The sequence below is a fragment of the Octopus sinensis genome, linkage group LG12 (assembly GCF_006345805.1).
Source record: "Octopus sinensis linkage group LG12, ASM634580v1, whole genome shotgun sequence".
NCBI classification, from domain to species: domain Eukaryota; kingdom Metazoa; phylum Mollusca; class Cephalopoda; order Octopoda; family Octopodidae; genus Octopus; species Octopus sinensis.
Genome location: NC_043008.1, coordinates 21901010 through 21925134, shown reverse-complemented (window position 1 = coordinate 21925134; position 24125 = coordinate 21901010). Strand labels below are relative to the sequence as shown.

Here is a 24125-nt window from a genome sequence, read left to right as displayed (position 1 = left end):
TGGACAGCCAAACTTCTGAAGCAGGTGCAACAACTTAGGATGGTTAAACTTTGTTAGATCAATTGTGCATGACACATGTTTTTCTGCTCTTCATGACACTTTTCAAGGAGAAGAGGGACCACAAATATCATGTCAGAAGTGGTTTTTCTCTGGTCAGAATTTTCCCTAGGACTCAGGCATAACCAAGTTGACAACATGAAGTAGAAGACATCAGAGGTGAATATGTGAGAGGATCTTGTTGGTATTATCCAGAAAAGAGATTCCCCTGCTGTTTCTACGCTCTGGACAGTCTGCCTTGTGCATATAGATTGTGACAACATTGGAGTGTTTCCACCTGTCAGGTATTTTTGTTGTTTGTTCCTTCTCGAGCCATGCCTGGCTCATAAGGGCCGGTTTCCCTGTTTCCTTGGCGTATAGGTTCCCCACTTGGATGGGACGCCGTCTGTCGCAGGCGAGCTGCAAGAAGCAGGAGGAAAGAGTGAGAGAAAGTTGTGGCAAAAGAGTCAGCAGAAGTTCACCATTACCTTCTACCAGAGCCACATGGAGCTTACGTGTTTCGCTCATAAACACACACATCACCTGGTCTGAGATTCGAACCCATGATCCCTTGACCACAAGTCTGCTGCTCTAACCACTAGGCCATGTGCCTCCACACCTGTCAGGTATAGTCTTCTTCTGACAACAAAGAAGAAACAAAGAGTGAAGATGGCAATGTGAGGTGAGGCCTGCCATACTTATAAATCTTAATGAACCATGCCTATTCTTGGCTCAGTCTTCAAGTGAATCATTCATTGAAAGACCTAAGTTCTCCAGTTCGCTTTCCCATACTCATCTCTTCCTCAGCCCATACTTATTGATGATGCTCCTCTACTGCAGGTGGACTCATTTTGCTATCTCCGAAGCCCAGTCTCTTACACTGGATTCCTTGATGAGGTGATATTCTGTTGGATCAACTTAGCTGCTGTTTCTTTTGCAAAACTCAGTAAATGGGTCTTTCAGAATAAGAACCTTAGAGCAAGGTGGCAAGCTGGCAGAAACATTAGCATGCTGGACAAAATGCTTAGCTGTATTCGTCTGCCGATATATTCTGAGTACAAATTCTGCCGAGGTCGACTTTGCCTTTCATCCTTTCGGGGTCGATTAAATAAGTACCAGTTATACACTGGGGGTCAATATAATCGGCTTAGTCCATTAGTCTGTCCTTGTCTGTCCCTTCTATGTTTATCCCCTTGTGGGCAATGAAGAAATAAGAACCTTAGAGCAAGTATTAATCTTCATCTATTGAGCTGTCTGTGTTTCCACTCCCCTCTATAAATCTGAGTGTTGGACTCATTACTAGTGCAAGATAAGACAACAGGAAGTATTCCATATCAGATCGCTCCAAAGTATCTTTGGTCTCACATGGAAGGACCAGTTGTTTTGTAACAAAATCCTCCCAACCAGCTGCATCCTTCATTGTCTTCTGTAATGGGTTGGCTATGTGATTCAGATGCTGGGCAACTGACTACCAAAGATGGTCCTCTTCAGTGAGATCAAGACTGGAAGTAGGCCTCATGGGCATCCAGAACTTTGTTCTCATGACCATCTCAAACTGTCTCACATTTAATGTGGTGTCCCCTTCCGATTGTTTGGAGCCCCTGGCTGTTAATTGGAAGGTATGGAGGTCTGTATGTGATGATGGAGTAGAACACCTTGAAACCAAACACAGAACATGGCATGAAGAGAGAGGGAGACAGAGTCAACAAGCCCCTGCAGCTATTGTTTGGGGTCACTTTCAGTGTCCTCAGCGTCACAGAATCTACCTATATTGTAGTGGTCTTGTCATGTATGTCCACTTCAATGAAAGACAATGTGCTGGGGATGGAGGATGAAAGTCTTGGTGATCATAAACGAACAAGTAAGCAGGGTAAGAAGCTTGCTTCACAACCACATAGTTCCGTGTTCAGTCCCACTGTGTGGCACCTTGGGCCAGTGGCTTCTACTATAGCCTAGGGCCATCCAAAGCCTTGTGAGTGGATTTGTATATGGAAACTGAAAGAAGCCCATCATACATATATATATATATATATATATATTGGTGTGTGTTAGTCTCCCCCATCACTGCTTGACAACCGGTGTTGGAGTGTTTATATCCTTGTAACTTAGCAGTCCAGCAAAAAGAGACTGGTAGAATAAGTACCAGGATTTAAAAGAAAATACAAAAATAAGTCCTGTGGGGTTGACCTGTTCGGCTAAAACTCTTCAAAGTAGTGCCCCAGCATGGCCACAGTCAAATGACTGAAACAAGTAAAAGAATAAAAGAATACCTATACATATATACATACATATATATATATATATATTATATATATATATATATATATATATATATATATATATATATACATACCTACATACATACATACATACATACATACATACGGAAATAATAGTATTCTCAAAGGCAGGATAATGCTAATAATATAGCATGAATAGGATAAACTACCCATATTTTGCAAAAAAATATGTTAGTGGCAATACATACATACATATATACATACATACATACATACATACATACATACATACATATGTATGTATGTATGTATACCTATGCTTGTATAAAAATGTCCACACACACATATACGTAAATGCATTAGAATCTATGTCAGTGCTTTCATTGGTGTTTACTCAGGGGTCATCCTGCTATATATTAAACCTGTGACTAAAGACAATCCAGTCATGACCAACCAATATTATAGATGTATATCTAGTATTAGCTACATCATCCAATGTGCTCTGTCATTATTTAAGATGGGAGGAAGGCGGCAAGCTGACAGAAACATTAGCACGCTGGGCATAATGCTTAGCGGTATTTCATCTGTTTTTTACGTTCTGAGTTCAAATTCTGCTGAGGTCAACTTTGCCTTTCATCCTTTTGGGGTCGATAAAATAAGTACTAGTTGAGTACTGGGATCGATGCAGTCGACTGGCCTGCTCCCCCAAAATTTCAGGCCTTGTGCCTAGAGTAGAAAAGATTATTTTAGATGGGAGGAAGGTGGCAAACTGGCAGAAACATAAGCACGCTGGGCAAAATGCTTAGCGGTATTTCGTCTGTCTTTACATTCTGAGTTTAAATTCTGCCAAGGTCGACTTTGCCTTTCATCTTTTCGAGGTTGATTAAATAAGTACCAGTTATGCACTGGGGTCGATATAATAGACTTAATCCTTTTGTCTGTCCTTGTTTGTCCTCTCTTTTTTTAGCCCCTTGTGGGTAGTAAAGAAATAGGTATTTTGTCTGCCTTTATGTTCTGAGTTCAAATTCTGCTGAGGTTGACTTTGCCATTCACCCTTTTGGGGTCAATAAATTAAGTACCAGTTGAGTACTGGGGTCAATGTAATTGACTACCCCCTAACCCCAAAATTTCAAGCCTTGTGCCTAGAGTAGAAAGAACCATTATAAGATGGAAGGAAGAAATGTTAAGAGCATTTAGCTGCCATTTCTGGCAAATAGACCAATGGTATCGTAAAGGGACTCGCATTAACTTGTTAATTCTTCAGGTTTAAAAATTGCTTAACCAATACAGCTGTGATCATGCTGGAGTTCTGTCGTCTTTATAATACACTGTGTATTTATATAGGTGTATATTTAATACAGTTATGCCAGCGTAGACACATGTATGAAGAGATCAATAGCTTAATTAAGTAGGAATTTCATGTATCTCTAAATATAGACACACACACACAATATACTACTACTACAACCATAACTACTACTACTACCACCACCACCACCACCACCACCACCACCATTACTACTACTACATCATGGTTAACTATTGTTGCATATGGCAAGGGTTAAAAAAAACGAAAATCCATGCATCTATTTTTACATATGCATTTATGTATGTATGTATATGTGTATGTATGCATGTATGTGCGTGTGTGAGTGTATGCGTATAGACATGTGTGTGTGAGTGTGTTATACAGGGATACATAAATAAATATAGCCAAATATCTAAACACAACGCTATATTCAGCATTGTCACAATAAAGTTATGCACGCATAACACATGCATATATATATATGTATATATATATATATATGTATATGTATCTGTGTGTGTTTAGGTTTGTATGTATGTATAACCATGTATGCATGTATGTACGTATAACTGTGTATATGAGTTTAACCATGTTTAATACATAATATATACATTATATATAAATATATATATATATATATTATATATATATATATATTATATATATATATATATATATATATATTATATATATATATATATATATGTATATATATATATATATATTATATATATATATATGTATATAACAAGGTATATATGAGGATATATACACATAAAACAAATAAAGTGAGAGTATGATGAAGTATTACTGGATGCTGAATGAATGATGTGTGTGTGTGTTATCTTTTGTTTCAGTCATTAGACTGTGGCCATGCTGGGGCACCATCTTGAAGAATTTCAAACAAATTGGCTCCAGTAATCATCCTGTCCCATCCTATTGTTCTCTTTCGGCAAATTACTAAGTTATGGGGACATAAAGACACAAACAGCAGTTGTAAACAGTGCTGAGGGACAAACATGGACTCAATTGCATACACGTACACGCACACATACTCAAGTACACAATTGTATGTATAAATAGATATGTTGGCTATTTATATAGAGAGCTATATAGATGGATATATATATATATATATAGAGAGAGAGAGAGAGGGAGAAAGAGACAGAGAGTAAGTGAGTGAGTGATAGATAAGCAGATACATAGATGGATTGATAAATAGAAAAATAGGTAGACAGATAGAGAGATAGACAAATAGACAGGTAGACAGACAGACACACAGACAGACAGACAGGCAGACAGACTGACAGATAGATAGATAGATAGATAGATAGATAGATAGACAGACAGACAGACAGACAGACAGACAGACAGACAGACAGACAGACAGATAGATAGATAGATAGATAGATAGATAGATAGATAGATAGATAGATAGGTAGATAGATAGATAGATAGATAGATAGATAGATATATAGATATATAAATAGATAGATAAATAGATGGATAGACAGATAGTTAGAATCTAACTGTTAGATAAATAGATTGATAGATAGATTGATAGATAGATAGATAGATAGATAGATAGACAGAAAGAGAGATAGATGCATATATGTACATTGTGCAGTAATCTGTTAAAGAAATTTCAGATACAGTGGAGCAATATCGCTGCAGAATTCTGCATTGATGTTGTGCATACATATAATACACCAGAGGTGTGAGCAGAGTGTGGCTCTGACTCATGAATGATTGCACATGCAATAAAGCAACAATTGATATTGTTGAAACAACAACCACCAATTCACTCAACTCTAAAACCACAAACGATTAAATACGCGTGCTTTTATTATTTATTAATATTTTTCATCTATTTTTTTTTAACGTAAAATTTGAAAATTCACTATTTTAGTAATAAAAACATGTTTTTAACTCTGTTGTCATAGATTCCTTATGAAGATATATAACAAGTTTTTTTGTTTTTTTTTTGTTTTTTTGCTTGTATGTGTATTTATCATTTTCGTTTTTGGCATTGATAAAACGAAGTAGGGATACATTAGCATGGTTTTGTAATTGATTTGCCAGGTGTTAATTAATTAATTAATTAATGGTATATTTTCTTTTGGATTCCAAGAATTATTGAAAAACAGCATTCAAAATTCTATCCTGCTAGAAGTCTAGTCTGGTGCATAAAAATATGTGACATGTTTTTGTTTTTTTGTTTTTTGTTTTTCCAGTTTCAGCTCTTGAGCTGTGGCCATGCTGGGGCACCGCCATTGTGGTGAAAGAGTACAGCAGGGATCACCACCCCCTGCCGGAGCCTCGTAGAGCTTTTAGGTGTTTTCGCTCAATAAACACACACAACGCCCAGTCTGAGAATCGAAACCGCGATCCTGCGACCGCGAGTCCGCTGCCCTAACCACTAGGCCATTGCGCCTCTACATGTACATGGAAGCCTTTGAAATTTTCTATCCAAAAGGGCCATTAAACTCAATATACACATGCTATTTTTTAAATTATTCATAGATTTATTTGTGCTTCAAGAATCAATTCCTCACCAAAAGATATACATAAATGTATATATATATTTATATCTTATATAGAGGGCATTACTATACATAAATGCCACACGCAAGGAAGGACTCTTAAAGTCAAAACTACATATATATATAGGACACAATGATGCAATGATGATACGCTTCCATTCACATATATTTAGATATATGGCATACAAACAGACATACATAGACATATATATGTTTCTCTTTCTCTCTTTCTCCCTATCTCTCTTACTCTCTCTGCATACATACATACATACATACATACATACATTTGTATATATTCTTTTATTCTTCTTTTTTACTTGTTTCAGTCATTTGACTGCGGCCATGCTGGAGCACCACATTTAGTCGAGGAAATCGATCCCAGGACTTATTCTTTGTAAGCCTAGTACTTATTCTATCTGTCTCTTATGCCAAACTGCTAAGTTACGGGGATGTAAACACACCAGCATCGGTCGTCAAGAGACATTGGTGGGGACAAACACAGACACACAAACACACACACACACACACTCACACACACACACACACATATATATATATATATATATATATATACATACACATATATACAACAGGCTTCTTTCAGTTTTTGTCAACCAAATCCACTCACAAGGCTTTGGATGACTTGAGGCTATAGTAGAAGACACGTGCCCAAGGTCCCATGCAGTGGGACTGAACCTTGAACCATGTGGTTGGTAAGCAAGCTACTTACCACACAGCCACTCCTATATATATCTTTACATACACATGTACATACATACATGTACACACACATACATACATATGAGATATATATATATGTAAATAAACTCACATGCATACACACATAAATATATACATATATGTATATATATAAAATGTCACAGGAATGTTATGCCTGTTTACACTCAATGCGTTTATAGGCCATCCTAGATTATTTATATATCAAGTCAGAGTGGAATGGTTTATTTACCAAAGGTAGTTTTCAAGGGAAATTCATTGATTCTGCTTACTTCCTCTTTGATAACCATCAACTTTATGTGGTTACATGCCATGGCTGGCTCATTTTATATGTATAGAAATGTAAATGTATATATGTATGTATATATGTATGTAAATATATATGAATGTGGGTATGTATTGTAAATAAATATATGGACTCTACAGATGCAGAAACACCTACGCACACAAATACGCATATATATATATGTACACCCACGTATATAATTGTTTACTTTATATAGTCGTGTGTATACACTGACACACACACAGACACGTGTGAGTGTGTGTCAATAACTTTATGTATGCATCATATATATATATGTGTGTGTGTGTATATGTATATATATATATACATACACACATATATATGCATATACATATTTATATATATATTTATATATATATATAAATAAATACATACATGTATTTATGTATATATATGTATATGTATATATATATGTATATATATATACATATATATACATATATACAATTTGTAACTACGAACATCAAACTTGCAAAACAAGTCACTGAGAGATCCACTACACATTCATTGTATCCGCTAGATATAGCAGCCAAATTTTCCTCAAATCAAACACTGCAGTCTTTGACAAAAATGAGTGGGACATGAGATAATGTAGTCGCAGATACACTGTATCAGCAGGATGGTCATGTCTGGAATGCCACTGAATTCGTGTCTACTTCATTGGGAAATGAAAAACTAATAACAACAACATCAAAGCATGAAGCATGATGATTACGATATTTATTGCATTTTTATTTTACCAATATCGGAATTGGTATAGCAACACACTATATGCCCAGTAGTGGTTATGGTTTTGTTTACTCCTGTGTTCTTCACTCTGCACTGAAATGGAAGAACCTCTAAATAGGGTGAATAAAGGAACCCCACAGATCCAAGATTACCCTAACCACCAAAGGAATTGGCACACACTCAACAGTTGTTCTTTAAGTAGATTCATTCACCCTAACCATTTTTGCCAGAGTCACCAACATCATCATCATCATCATCATCATCATCATCGTTTAACGTCCGTTTTCCATGCTAGCATGGGTTGGATGATTTGACTGAGGTCTGGCGAACCAGACTCCAATCTGATCTGGCAGAGTTTCTACAGCTGGATGCCCTTCCTAATGCCAACCACTCTGAGAGTGTAGTGGATGCTTTTACATGCCACCAGCACGAGGGCCAGTTAGGTGGGGAGAGAACACTTCCAACTTCACTGTCACCTTTCCATTTTCTATAGGGAGCTTAAAAGTGTCAATGAGGGCTTGAGCAAAGAGGAAGGTGTCTTTCTTCATTCCTTTCAGCCTCATCCACCACACAATCTCTTTTGTCATAGCCTCTACATAGTGGAACAATGGCTGTTCCACCTTGTTAAAGATAGGTGCTATGGAGATCCACATGATGGACTTGGCTGATATTTGGACTGGTCCTACACATAGCAAAACATAGTGTGTCAGTTGCTTGACCATAACCAGTTGAGCATGTCCCTTAGTGGCTGACGGTATGTGCATCTCTGATCCTAAGCAGGAGTAGTGGTGGGGAACATCATAGTCCTGTGTTGAGAGGAATTCTTTGGAGTTTGAATAATTCACCTCTGGAAACAAGGGTGTTTCATTCATCATCTTTAAACAAACCTTCTTCAGGGACCTTTTGAATGGGATGGGTTACTCAACCTGAAGAAAATTCAAACTGGGCCCCACTTGCAAGGTCATGAGCTATTTATTTTGATATGAGGTCGCCATACCATGCAAATGTGGTTGTGATGCATGAGCCTGGTGTACCCTTAACAGACGGGTAGTCATGTTGGGTATATTGGGCTTTGTATATTTGTACCCTAGTGTCACTTTGATAGCATGTGCTGCCCTCTCACTCAATAATAAGAGAAAGAAAAAGTTATAATAATAATAATAATAATAATAATAATAATAACAATAATAACAATAATAATAATATGCAGATCTTCTGCTGATGTTTTGCCTCTTAGGAACAGAAAAGACAAGTTTATTGAATTCATGTCAATATCTAAGATTACTGACATAAATTCTACCAGGAACAAGACCAATCCTGAGTCAAGTCGAATAATAATGATAATAATAATTGTAATAATAATAACAATAATAATGATGATGATGATGATGATGATGATGATGATAACAGGACCACTCAGAGAGCACAAACCTCTACCAAGGCAACACCAACGTCCTCTCAACAATTAGCCAGAGATGATTCTTAAAATGAGAATATCTGAAATAAACTCGATTGCTTTCACAAACAAAAATATTGAAAACGAACCTGACTGCCCTCAAAAATTAAGTAAAAAAACGGAAAAATAATCCACAATCCTTGTCCCATATCAGATCGATCCCAAAATCTAATCAGTTCGTGCCTGTCGTGAGGCCAAACATCCCTGAAAGTTTCACCCAAATCCATCCAGTGGTTCTTGAGATATCTTTTCCATAGCCAAACAAACAAACAAGTACAACTGAAAACAATACCTCTGCCTTCGCTAAGGTGGAGGTAATAATATTAGTAATAATAATAATCCTTTCTACTGGAAACACAAGGCCTCAAATTTAGGTGGAAGGATTAAGCCGATTACATTGACCCCAGTACTCAAGTGGTACTTAATTTTTTGACTCCGAAAGGATGAAAGGCAAAGTTGACCCTGGTGAAATTTGAACTCAGAACATAACACCAAACGAAATACTCCTAAGAATTTCATCCAGCATGCTAATGATTCTGCCAGCTCCCTACAACAATGATAATAATGATAATAATCATAATAATAATAATAATAATAATAATAATAATAATAATAATAATAATAATAATAATAATAATAGGCGTAGGAGTGGCTGTGTGGTAAGTAGCTTGCTTACCAGCCACATGGTTCCAGGTTCAGTCCCACTGCGTGGCACCTTGGGCAAGTGTCATCTACTATAGCCTCAGGCTGACCAAAGCCTTGTGAGTGGATTTGGTAGAGAGAAACTGAAAGAAGTCTGTCATATATATATATATATATATATATATATATGTATGTGTGTGTATATGTTTGTGTGTCTGTGTTTGTACCCCAACATTGCTTGACAACCGGTGCTGGTATCTTTATGTCCCCATAACTTAGCGGTTCGGCAAAAGAGACCGATAGAATAAGTACTAGGCTTACAAAGAATAAGTCCTTTGGTCGATTTGCTTGACTAAAGGCGGTGCTCCAGCATGGCCACAGTCAAATGACTGAAACAAGTAAAAGAATAAAAAAAGAGAAAAGAGTATAGAAAAACATGGGTGATATGATAATTTTGATACAGGCAGTCCTTTGACCAAAGTCATTCAGGGAACTCTAAAGATCCAAAATCACTCTGACAAACAAAGGCAGGTGCCCTTCACCAAATGTTGTTCTCTGACCTACAGGTACATGCTTTGACTAGTTCCATCCTCTCTTACCATTTTTGATAATGACTGATGGGACAAGCTTGAAATTATAGTTACCCTCCTCGTTTTTTACATAATAATATTTGATGCTATGCCTAATATTGAGTCCTTTCACTGGCACATATTTTTTGGTACTTATCCTTTAACAACCTAGATAGAAACAAGCATTAATGCTTACATGTGTGCATGTATGTGAGGTGATGTGTGTGTGTGATTATTATAGTTAGCACCTGATATTTATATAGTTAAATTTCATGTTCCTGATCATCAGACTGGGTAGGTTTTAAAGAAAAGGTTGACTGTAACTTTGAAGTTTAATATAAGAAGGGAACAGGCGTTGCAATTGACGCAGTTGGTCAAAAAAGAACTTGAATAAAAGGTGAGCATATTGGTATTGGACTAAATGTCTTACAACATTTAATAAGGTCACTCTGCATGTGGGTCAACTTTACTTTCCATTTTGGCGATTTTGGTAGAATAAATTACTGTAAATATAAAACTAATGACAACCCTCACTCACAAACAAGTATGAGTTTTTAGTATGGGCCATGGTTTTATGAATTTGTTTTTAAGTGTTTAAGTAGGCTTGAGAAAAGGTAGGAATTCTCTTAAAATGCTCACCCACGCATCAGCAGAACATTTCAGGAATGACAACTCTAAGGATGGAGGGCTGCATCAGCACAAGGGAGGTATTGGTTTACGAGTTGGGTAAACTGGAAAAATGTGAAGCAAAGTGCAGCATTGATTGAGAAATCAAACTCACATCCGTCTGATCATAAGACCAGCATCCTAACTTTCTTCAGCCACCTTATCTCTACACCAGTAACAAACTACATCATCATCATCATCATTTAACGTCTGCCTTCCATGCTGGCATGGGTTGGACGGTTTGACAGGAGCTGATCAGGCAGGAGTTTGCACCAGACTTCTGTGTCTGTTTTGGTATGGCTTTTACAGCTGGATGCTCTTCCCAACACCAACCACCAGCAGCCTATAACTTTTTTGCTGTGTGTTTAGTAGATGGAAATCATTAGATTGTTCAAATTGTGATTTCAGATCCCTTTAGGTTCAACTGTATATATTGCCCCCTAGCCACAAACGTCATAGGGCCAGTAACATAAATGCCATTGTTATCATGGTCTTGGATTTAACTGATGTCACCCTACCCTTATCTATTTAATGTCCAGCCCTTGTGGTGTGCTGGTTTGTATCTCAATGACCCTGAGAGCTATGACAGTGGAGCACAAACTCCTACTCCCTTGCTGGACAGGTGAAAAGATAGAGACCAGACTACTATGTACCACCTCTTCATAGCCATAAAAATGGGTTCCCATAGGGCTAACACTTTTACCTAGAAAAAAAGCAGTGTTACAGAAGCATTGGTAACAGTTCAAAACCAACAAGACCTTGGGGAAGAAGCAGAAAAAGACAGCCCAAAGATGAGAAGAGTAGAGAAAATACTTTGATGGCCATTTCTCCATTGGGAGTGAAGGGCTTAAATGCAAGAACTCTTCCTTTATAGATTTGGAGTTTTGAGCTAATGTAATAAACCAGTATTAGGAAATATTAAGGTGGTAATAACTATGTTCAGTCCTTCTTTTCCTTCTCAAAACATGGGTACCGTGGAACTACCTCTGTGTTCATGCCTGTCCCTTGAATGTTAACATGCAATGGTTCAAGAGTAATGTTAATGATATCAGCTACTACTCAAGTCATAGAAGATTTGCAAAAGCTGTGAGCATGGCCCCTTTCTCAAAACCCTTGAAAAAGCTGTGAGCATGGCCCCTTTCTCAAAACCCTTGCAAAAGCTGTGAGCATGGCCCTTTCTCAAAACCCTTGCAAAAGCTTTGAGCATAGCCCCTTTCTCAAAACCCTTGCAAAAGCTGTAAGCATGGCCCCTTTCTCAAAACCCTTGCAAAAGCTGTGAGCATGGCCCCTTTCTCAAAACCCTTGAAAAAGCTGTGAGCATGGCCCCTTTCTCAAAACCCTTGCAAAAGCTGTGAGCATGGCCCCTTTCTCAAAACCCTTGCAAAAGCTGTGAGCATGGCCCCTTTCTCAAAACCCTTGCAAAAGCTGTGAGCATGGCCCCTTTCTCAAAACCCTTGCAAAAGCTGTGAGCATGGCCCCTTTCTCAAAACCCTTGCAAAAGCTGTGAGCATGGCTCCTTTCTCAAAACCCTTGCAAAAGCTGTGAGCATGGCCCCTTTCTCAGAACCCTTGCAAAAGCTGTGAGCATGGCCCCTTTCTCAAGACCCAGCAAGTGCAAAAAAGAAGAAAAAAAACAGCAACACTGCCTGTATTTGGTCTCATTGCTTAACATTCCGAGTTCAACTCTTAGCTTTCTATTTTTCTTCCAAGTTAAGAACAAGCAATACGAAATCTCCCAAGATCATGAATAATATGTACAGCGTGTCTGAGAGAAATATGAGAAAGCAAAGCAAGAGCTTCCCTCATGAATCAGGCTCTGATTCCAGAAGAACCTCTCAAAAAAAATCAGAGGAATTTGAGGTTTGTTTTTCTTTTCCCTTTCTTAGGGGCAATATGGCAGATAGCATGGGTCCCTCTTTGGTCCTTCACTCCCAGGACCAATAGGTTAGATGGAATCCCCATGAAGGGGCACTGACACACATACATATTAAAAGGTGACTGAGTAGAAAGCAGGAATGTAAGTGAGTTGCCTAGTAAAAGACAGAACCTCTGCAAGTGACAGTCACTTGATCAGCTAGAAATAGCAGTCAAATTTCCTTCAAATTGAACCCTGGTACAATAATAAGGAAGAAATGATGAATTGAATAAAATGGTCCAAGATAAATTCTCTGTATTAGACAGAAAGCCAAGACATTCAAGGATGGAACGCCTTAACCGTATATCTATTCTGGGTCTAAACAATAACAAGAAGAAGCATGCTCTATGAAATATCCTTTTAGTGTATGTATAAGTATTTCTTTCTTATCAGGTAAAACCTGAAAAGGAGTCAACTTTAGATATAAAGTACCAGTGATATACTAAGGTTGAATTAATGGAGCAAATATATTCACTCCATTTCCTTAAAGAAAAAATAATTGACCTTGTGTTTAATTCTCCAATCTCCAGCGTAAAAATAAATATTTATTATACAAGAATGTGTTAAGTGAAAAGGGGTCAGAATGTAACCCTATTTGCTCAGCTGGAAGGGGTTATGTCAAAGGAAGGAACTAATAAGACAAGCTCAGCTGGAAGGGGTTATGTCAAAGGAAGGAACTAATAAGACAAAGGGGTAAACAAATAAGACAACACGGGAGTCTCTACATAATTGGTCAACATGCTAGAAACTACAGTGAAATCCCACTGAAACCATTATATGCCATAGTAAATAAGGAAGGTCACATTTACTTCATGTGTGTATGTGTGGGTGGGTGCCAAACACATGATGATCGCTCATCGATGGCACACTTTTGGTCATAGTGTGTTTCTGTTTTTTTACCAGAGCTGATCTGGGGTTAAACAGAAGCAGCAACAACAACAACAAAAATAACAGGAACAACAACAACAACAACAACAACTATTACATGAAGAGGAGCCAATGCGGAAGCATGGAGCTGATGGAAATACTTTGTATATCCCTCGTGTCTGTGTCATACCATCTTAAACTATAGAAGAACGCATTAAGCAATACAGTCAGTGCTCCAGCATGGCCACCATCACTTCACAATGACAGCAGTAAGTAAAAAAGTAAAAGAGCTTACAGAAATAAATAAATAAAAATAGATAAATAAATAGATAAATTAAAAATAGATAAAAATAGATAAATCAATCAATCAATAAATAAATAATAAATAAATAAAATGTGTTGAGAAGGTTACTCGTGGCTGAAACACACTTCATGATTATTGGCCTGTTTGATCAGGGTTGACCTAGGGCTAAACTCCATAAGCAGCACTCCTTTACTTATATGAGAGACAAAGAGGGATTCGCTAGAAATAACAAATATATATTCATCTCTCTCTCTCTCTCTCTCTTTTTCTCTCTCACTCTCTCCTTCTCTCTCTATGTATATATATATATATATAATACGTCCAACCCATGCTAGCATGGAAACGGACGCTAAACGATGATGATGATGTATATATATAATGTATGTATGTATATATATATATATATATATATATATATATGTATATATATATAAAATGTGTGTATATATATATTTCTTTTCTTTTTCGTTTACTTGCTTCAGTTTTTTTACTGTGGCCATGATGGAGCAACATACATACATACATACATATATACATACATACATACATACATACATACGTATTTATATCTCATTCAAATCCACACATTGCTTCCATAGATGGGCAGCAGCAAAAAATAACAAGAAGAACTTTGATCATTGCTACCTTATAATCATTGTAAATCTGGGACTTAAAATACCAGAAAAAAAAAAAAATAACATTAACACCACCACCACCAACAACAACAACAACAACAGCTGCAAATGGTGACCAGCTGATGTCAAAGGTCTCACCGCCCTCCACCGTGCCCACCTTGTTTTTAATTTCCTTGCAAATAAAGGTCTTAGTGTCTGCTACAAGTCATATGCACATGTATTGTGTATTTCTTTTAAACTGTGTGTGTCACAGAGAATCAGGTCTGTCTGGAATCAAGTCAGTTGGTCAGTGAAGCACAGAGGAGAAGAGTTTCTACTTCTCTACTATATATTACATACACATTGTTGATGTTTATGTTGATATATATATATATATATATATATACGCATATATCTGTAAATATATATATATATATTATATATATATATATGTATGTACTTATAGAATATATATATATATATATATATATATATATATAATATATATATAACAATAAGGGTTTTGCAACAAGTTGCTTGACCACATACCGAAAATTTTAGAAGAGCAGCCAAAAGACTACTATTTCCTTTTTCTACAAAAATATGTCTCCACAGACAACAACATTTGTAACTTATATCCGTAATGATTATATATATATATATATATATATATATATATATGCATTATATATACATATGAATATATGATATATTTATATATGTTTGTTTTATATATATATATGTGTGTGAGTGTATGTGTATGCTGTAAATTATATTTTTTACAATATATACATGTATATTACTTACATATGTATTTATATACATCATGTATATGTACATTATTTATAAATATATGATACATATATATCTGCATAAATATTATATATATATATATTATATATATATATATATATATATATTCTTCTCTTTGGTTTATTTCGTTCATTTGACTGTGGCCATGCTGGAGCACCGCCTTTAGTCAAGCAATTTAACCCCAGGCGTTATTCCATGTAAGCCTAGTACTTATTCCATTGATCACTTTTTCCGAATTCCTAAGTTACAAGGGCATAAACACATCAACAAGGGTGATGTTGGTGGGGGGAGGGACAAACACATACACACACAAACGCACATACATACACACATACATACATACATACATACATACATACATACATACAGACATACATACATACGTACATACATACATGCATACATACATACATACATACATACATACATGCATACATACATACATACATACATACATACATACATGCATACATACATATGATGGGCTTCTTTCAGTTTCCATCTATCTAATCCACTCACAAGGCTTTGGTTGGCCTGAGAGAAGACAAGGTGCCTAAGGTGTCATGCAGTGGGACTGAACTCGGAACCATGTGGTTGGTAAGCAAGCGACTTACCACACAGCCACTCCTGCCTATATCTATATATATATATATATATATACACACATAGATACATGTGTGTGTGTATGAAGTAAAAATATCTGTAGCCTTCTTAAAATAAAATTATCCTATAGAATATACCTTTTCTACCCCCAAATTAGACACCTAATCAAAGACTTTAATGAAAATATTTAATTATCAAATGGAAGAAATTGTGATTTTTATTCAATAGACAAAAATATAATTGTTTGACATAGTTCAATTTGCACATATTTTGTATGTGTGAGTGTGTGAGTGTAATATGGTACTGTGTATGTGTGTGAGTGTGTCTGTGTGTACATGCCTGCAAGCGCAAGTGTGTGTGTGTCTGTGTGTGCACGCGCACGCGTGTATGCGTGTATCTGTGTCATCATATGTGTGTTTGTGTGTATGTTTTTGTTTTGTGTGTGTGTATGTGTGTATGTGAGTATACATTTCTGGGTTTGTGTGTGTGCATGTGTGTTTGTGTGTTGTTTGTGTGTATATGTGTGCCAATGTATATTTGTGTGTGCACTTGTATACCTATGTATGTGTCAGGGTGGGTATACACATGTGTGTGTGTATGTGTGTGTGTGTGAGTCTCTGTGTGTGTGCTTGTGTTTCTATGTGCATGTTTGTGGTGGTGTGGGTGTGTGTACGTATACATGTGTATGTGTGTGTGTTTGATTTTCTTTTTCCCTTAAATTAATTATGAAAACAAGGAGAAAAATGAGAAAAAATACATTTTAATGGCACACACTTATATATACAAACACACACACACACATACTTGGGTATATTCACGACTGTATAAACACACACACATTCATTTGCATTTATAAATGTACACAACACACACAGAGATATACACACACGCACACACAGACACACAGAAACACACACACGAACACGCTGATACAATGACATACAATGACATGAGGTAGACTGCGATAGATATGAAAATATTAATTTTACCACCACACAAGGCTCACAGACCTGGTATATATTTTTAAGGAGAACAAGATACGGGTGCTTGTTTTTGTATTAACAATGTCATTGCCATGGGGCAGGCTGGGAGCAAAGTGATACAGGGTGAGGGCTGAAGGGAGATGAGATGAACTAATTTTCATGAGAATTGAAACTACGTCACTAGCATGACATGCCGATCTGCCGGGTGCTTTATTCTACACGGTTGACATGAAAATATTACGAACAAATATTTATCAGCATATATATATATACACGCATACATATACATATGTATATATATGTATGTTTATATATATATATATATGTATATGTTAATATACATATATATATATATATATATATATATACATAAATATACATATATATACATATATATATATATATATGTATGCATGCATATGTATCTATATATGTTTATACATATATAGACATAAATGTACAATGTAGAGAACTAGAATAATGAAAATGTATATATCAATATTTATATATCAATCTATCTACCAATCTATCTATCTATCTATCTATCTATCTATCTATCTATCTTTCTATCTATCCATCTATCCATTTGTCTGTCTGTCTACTTATCTATATATGTATATATTATGTGTGTATATGTGTACTATACATAACCACCAAGATATGTCATTTTTATATATATTTATATATCTATTAGTATACTTATATCTATATATATATCTATATATATTGAAATATTTATCTTACCTGAGGAATTTGATTGAAAAAATCAATCAAAGATTAATGAGAAGATAGAAAGATTGGTAAAAATGCAAAGGAAAACGGAATCTGAGTTCCTCCGTCTCAACAAACGCCTATCCATAGGAGTGACAACTTGTTACACATCCAAAAATTTCGTCAAAATCACAAATATAGTAGGAACTCTTCAGGTTGGTATGACTGACACAATACTCTCACACACACACACATACACATACACACATACACACGTATACACATATATGCAGACATACCGACATACACATACAGCCACATACGCACATACGCAATCAAGCAGACAAGCAAAAAGAGAGAGGGGGGAAGAGGGAGAGGGGCAGGGAGAGGGAGAGGGAGAGAAAGAGAAAGAGAAGGAGTGAGAGAAAGAAGAGAGTGAAACAAGAATCACCACCGCAAACATACAATTTACGTATACACAGACATACACACACACACACACACAGATACACACACAGATACACACACACACACACACACACACACATACAGATATGTCTGTATACAAATATGTACGTATATCTAAATATATATATATACATACACGTTCACATGTGTTCACATACATTGAATGAGAGAGAGAGTTAAACAAGAGAGAGAGAGAGAGAGAGAGAGAGAGGATGAGGGAATGAGAAAGAGACTAAGAGAGAGAGCGAGAGAGAGATACAGAAGAAGCAGGGAGAGAGAAGTGGTGGGAGAGTGTGAGGGATGGAGAGTCAAGAAGACCAAGGAAAGTGGAGAAGGCGTGGAAAATATAATTAATACATATTATTTTTTTTCTTCGTTATTTTGTATGTTTATATATTACAGACACATCTATACATGTATATATGGTTTTATATTTACATATATATACATATATATATATATGTGTATATATATATGTGTTTTTTTTCTTTTTAGGCTTTTATTCTTGATGTAAGAACGATCCAAAATACATAGCTAATTGTTGCGATCGGATCGGTTGTGGAATCAGTCAATCTTGAGGTGTGGGTATAGTAAGGTGTATATGTGTGTAGGGGGTGTGGGAATATGGGGATGTGTGTGTATGTGTGGGTGGGTGGGGGTGGGAGAGAGAGAAAGAAGGTGAAAGGATGGGGGTTAAAGGAATAGGATTTGTGTGTGTGTGTGCTTGGATGTGTGTGTGTGTTTGTCTGAGTGTGTGTTTTAGATCCCTAGTTTCTCTTTAGGGTGTTTGAAAATATGATCAGCATGTATATAACATATATACACGTATGTATATATATATATATACACACATATATATATATATATATATACACACATATATATATATATATATATATACACATATATATATATATATATGTATTATATATATTTGTATAATATATGTATATATATATATATATATATATACGTGTGTGTCTGTGTATATATATATATTTACACACACATGCATAAAAATATATATATATTTCTATGTATGTACATAAATGTGTGCGTGTGCATTTGTTTATGTGGGTATATATGTGTATGTATAGATATATGTTAATATATGTACATATATGTGTGAGTGTATACACATATATCTATATATATATAAGTGTGTGTGTGCATTCATGTTTCTTTATGGATGCATAATGTGTGCTCATGCTTGTTTTCCTATTTATGCCCGAGTTTTAGTTTTATCTGGGGTGCATGCAGTTACATTTAGTGTGCCATCATATTGCATGCATGGATAGAAACACGGAGGCATATATATATATATATATTATGTATGTATATATATATATATATATATACATATATATATAAACATATATAGTTATATATATGTATGTGCTGGCATCAGGGAAAGGATGTTTGTAGTAGTAGTAGTATTAGTAGTAGTAGTAGTAGAATTATATGATGTAAGTGGTGTTGTTTAGCACCAAGTCGTTCTGAATGAATAGACCAAGGCTATGATAAAAGGCTGTCCAAGACTATGGTAAAAGGCTGTCTAAGCATGACCATCCCGTCTTTTCAAAGAATGCTCTATTAGAATACGTCTTGCTCAATTTTTTTTCTTCTCTAATACAGTAAAGTAGTATCAGAAAATAAAAGATTTAGCTGCTGTTTCTAACAGTTTGAGTAACCAGATAGAGATTTCCCCCATTGGCTTTGGTGTGTAGCAGTTTTGGAAGTATTATTATTGGTGGTGGTGGTCGTGGTGGTAGTTGTATTTGTGATGTCAGTGGTAACAGTGTTAGTTTTAGTAGTAGTGGTGGTAGTAGTAGTAGTAGTTGTTGTAGTAGTATTAATAGTATAATTGATAGTGTTGTTAATAGTGCCGGTCCTAGTGGTACTGATAGTTTTGAGAGTACAGATTATAGTATTGGTAACAGTGGTGGTGGTGTGGTGGTGGTGGTTTGTCGTGTTGATAGTGCAACAAATGATGATAGTATTGGTTATGGTATCGATAATGGTAGACAATGGTGAGGATAACAATAGTGGTGATAAAGATGATAGTAGTAATAGTAGTATAGTTGTGGTGGCAATGGTGGTAGTGGTGGTGGTAGTGGTGGTGGTGGTCATGGCATTGGTAATAATGGTTGTAGTGTGTGTGGTAGCAGTAGTAGAAATAATATCAACAACACTAGAAACACCAGTTGCAACAGTGTTGCTTGTGGTAGTAGTTGCCACCATAGTAATAGTAGTAGTAGTAGTATTTGCATTAGTGGCAGAAGTAGTGGTGGTGGTGTTGGTGGTGGTGTTGGTGGTGGTGGTGGTGGTGGTGGCGGTGGTGGTGGTATTCAATCTGGTGTTAATGATGTGTAAGCTTGGGAAGTCCACTATGCCGAGCGAAGCAGCTTTTACCTCTGCAGTATAGCAGTTGTGTAGGAACCAGAGAGTGTTGGCAAGATGATTCCAATAAAGCAACTGCTGCTGCTGCTAATTTCTGCTGCTGCTGCTGCTGCTGCCGCTGCCACTGCTGCTGCTGCTGTTGCCCCCCAGAGATTGTACCCCTATTACCACCACCACCACCACCTCTGCCACTTCCCACTACCTAGAGCACTATTACTACTGCTACTATAAGTATTACAACTTCATCAACTACTACTACTACTACTGCTGCTGCTGCTGCTGCGCCACTGCTGCTGCTGCGCACCCCTATTACCACCACGTCACTACCACCACCACCACCACGTCACCACCACCACCACCACGTCACCACTATCACCACCACATCACCACCACCACCACGTCACCACCACCACCACCACCACCACAACACCCCACTGCCAAGAGCATTACTACTACTACTGCTACTATAAGTATTACAACTTCAACAACTACTACTACCACTGCTATTACGTTTACTATTACAACAGCTGATGCTGATGTTACTATTACTACTACTACTACTACAACTACTTCAACAGCTGCTGCTGCTACTACTAATACTACTATAACTACTGTAACAACAACAACAGCTGCTGCTGCTACAGCTACTACCAATATCACCCCCACCCCCACCATCACCACTACCCCCACCACTACTACTACTATAACTACTATAACAACAACAACAGCTGCTGCTGCAACTACTACTACCACCACCACCACCTCAACTACTACTATTACTACTACCACCACTACAACTATTGATTTTAAATTTTTGCGCAAGGCCAGCAATTTGGGGGGAGGGAGTAAAGTCGGACTCCAGTGCTCAACTGGTACTTATTGTTAGTATTCTGGGCAAAATGCTTAGCGGTATTTCGTCTGCCTTTATGTTCTGAGTTCAAATTCCACTATGGTCAACTTTGCTTTCCATCCTTTCAGGGTCAACAAAATAAGTACCTGTTGAATACTGGGGGTCAATGTAACAGATTTATCTTCTCACCAGCCAAAATTTGAGACCAATATTTCCTTATTTTGCCACCAAAAGAAAAAAAATATCCTGAAATTTTGGTGAGGAAGAGGTTAGACAATTATCTCAGTCCTCTAATATATGACTGGTATTTTGTTTGATGGACTGTTTAAAAAGAAAAGCAAAGAGGATCTCAGCAAGATTTCAACTCAGAATGTAAAGAATTGGAATCAATGAATATTGATAATGATAATAATAATTACTTCTCTTATTAGCCACAAGGGCTCACATAAAACAACATTAAATGACAGGACAATACAATAGGTTTTACAGCAGGTAAACAATAAAAAACAAGTAAAATAAACAAATTAAAACTCCCAATAGGGGAGGCGCTTGAAGGTCCTTGTGGAAAAACCCACAAAAGCCATGGGTGCCTGATCAACAGGGCAAGAGCCCTTCTCCTTCAGTTCTCTATATACAGGTGCATGCTCAGAATTGGTCCTTTCACACTGGCTATTTTTCCAACATTCACTCACCTTTCAACAAACTTGCTACAAAGCAACACTTTCCTCTCCATCCTCAACTTCTTTTTCAAGTGAAACTTGAAAAAGTTGATGAGGGCTTGGCCAAAGAGGAATGTGTCTGTCTTTAGCCCTTTAAAACGGGTCCACCATACTACCTCTTTCACTACATAATAATCCTTTATAGTATAGGCACAAGGCCTGGAATTTGTGGGGAGGTGAATGGTCAATTACTGTGATCGACTGGTACTTAATCTATCGACCCTGAAAGGATGAAAGGCAAAATCAACCTTGGCAGAATTTGAACTCAGAACGTAGCAGCAGAATAATAATAATAATAATATAATAATGATAATAATAATAATAATCCTTTCTGTTGTTGGTACAAGGCCTGAAATTTTGAGGGAGGGGACTAGTTGATTACACCGACCCTAGTACGCAACTGGTACTTAATTTATCAACCTCAAAAAGGTGAAAGGCAAAGTTGACCGTAGCAGAATTTGAACTTAGAACACGAAAACAGACAAAAAACCACTAAGCATTTAACCCAGTGTGCTAACAATTCTGCCAGCTTGCCTAATAATAATAATAGTACAGCTCCAGAAAACAGTGTTATTAGGGACAGCTTGGATACTTTGGAGGGTTCTTAGCATCTAAGGTTACTTGTTGTAGCCTGAAGGGTACACTAGGCACATGCATCACAACCATATGTGCGCAACATGGTGATCTCATATCAAGATAAACAGCTCATGCCCTTACAGGTGGGGCCATTAGAATTTTCTTCTGGTCGAGTAACCCATCCTGCTCAAACGGTCCCTGAATAAGGTTGTTTAAAGATATTGAATGAAACACCCATGTTTCCAGAGGTGAATTATTCAAACCCCAAAGAATCCCTCTCAACACATGTCTATGATGCTCCCCCACTACTTCTGCTCATGATCAGAGATGCACATATCGCCAGCCACTAAGGGACATGCTCAACTGGTTAAGGTCAAACAACTGACAAGCACATCTGTGGTATTGAGCAGAATATTTGCTGTAGCCCATCTTTTATATCAAGACAAATCAATGTACATGATAACACTTCCAATCAGTTAAGATCAGAAGCCATGAGAGCCACTTGCCTGGTACTGCATCAAAATAAAAAAAAAAAGATAATAATAATAATAAGATGTAATGATTCCTTAGAACTTTCCAGTATGTACAGACCAGACAATCAGAGGAACTAAACCAGATATTGTTGTGAAAGACCAAAACAATAAAGTCTGTTTATTGATTGACATGTGCATACCATGTGACCATAATATCTCAGTAAAGGAATTTGGTAAGCTCAGAAAATATAAAGATTTGCTAATTGAAATTGAAAATATGTGGCATCTCAAGTCAGTTACAATGCCAGTGATTATAGGAGCACTTGGAATGATCAAAAAAAGAATTGAAAATTATTTAAGAATGATTCCTGGCTTACCATCCATGCAGGAAGTGCAAACGATTGTCTTAACTGGTATGTCACATGTACTGAGAATAGCATTGTCACTGTGACTTTTCTTTCCTTTTCCCTTTTATTTTCTTTGTTTATTTTCTTATTTTTATTTTTTTATTTCTCTCTCTGTCTTTCTTCCTCTCTTTCTCCATCGCGACTTCGTAAATGATCAATCTGATGTGTTTATCGTAATGGTCTACCAA

General features: G+C 36.6%; 1 protein-coding gene across 2 annotated transcripts in view; it reads right to left on the bottom strand.

The window, feature by feature from the left end:
• Positions 1 to 18375, bottom strand: part of LOC115217999 — a 520272-nt gene extending 501897 nt beyond the window's left edge. The window contains exon 1 of one of the 2 annotated variants that reach the window (XM_029787743.2): positions 18078 to 18375. The gene's annotated coding sequence lies outside the window, so the exon portion shown is untranslated. The remainder of the gene's footprint in view (positions 1 to 18077) is intronic. The other variant, XM_029787744.2, reaches the window with a different exon arrangement.
• Between the last annotated feature and the right edge of the window lie 5750 nt (positions 18376 to 24125).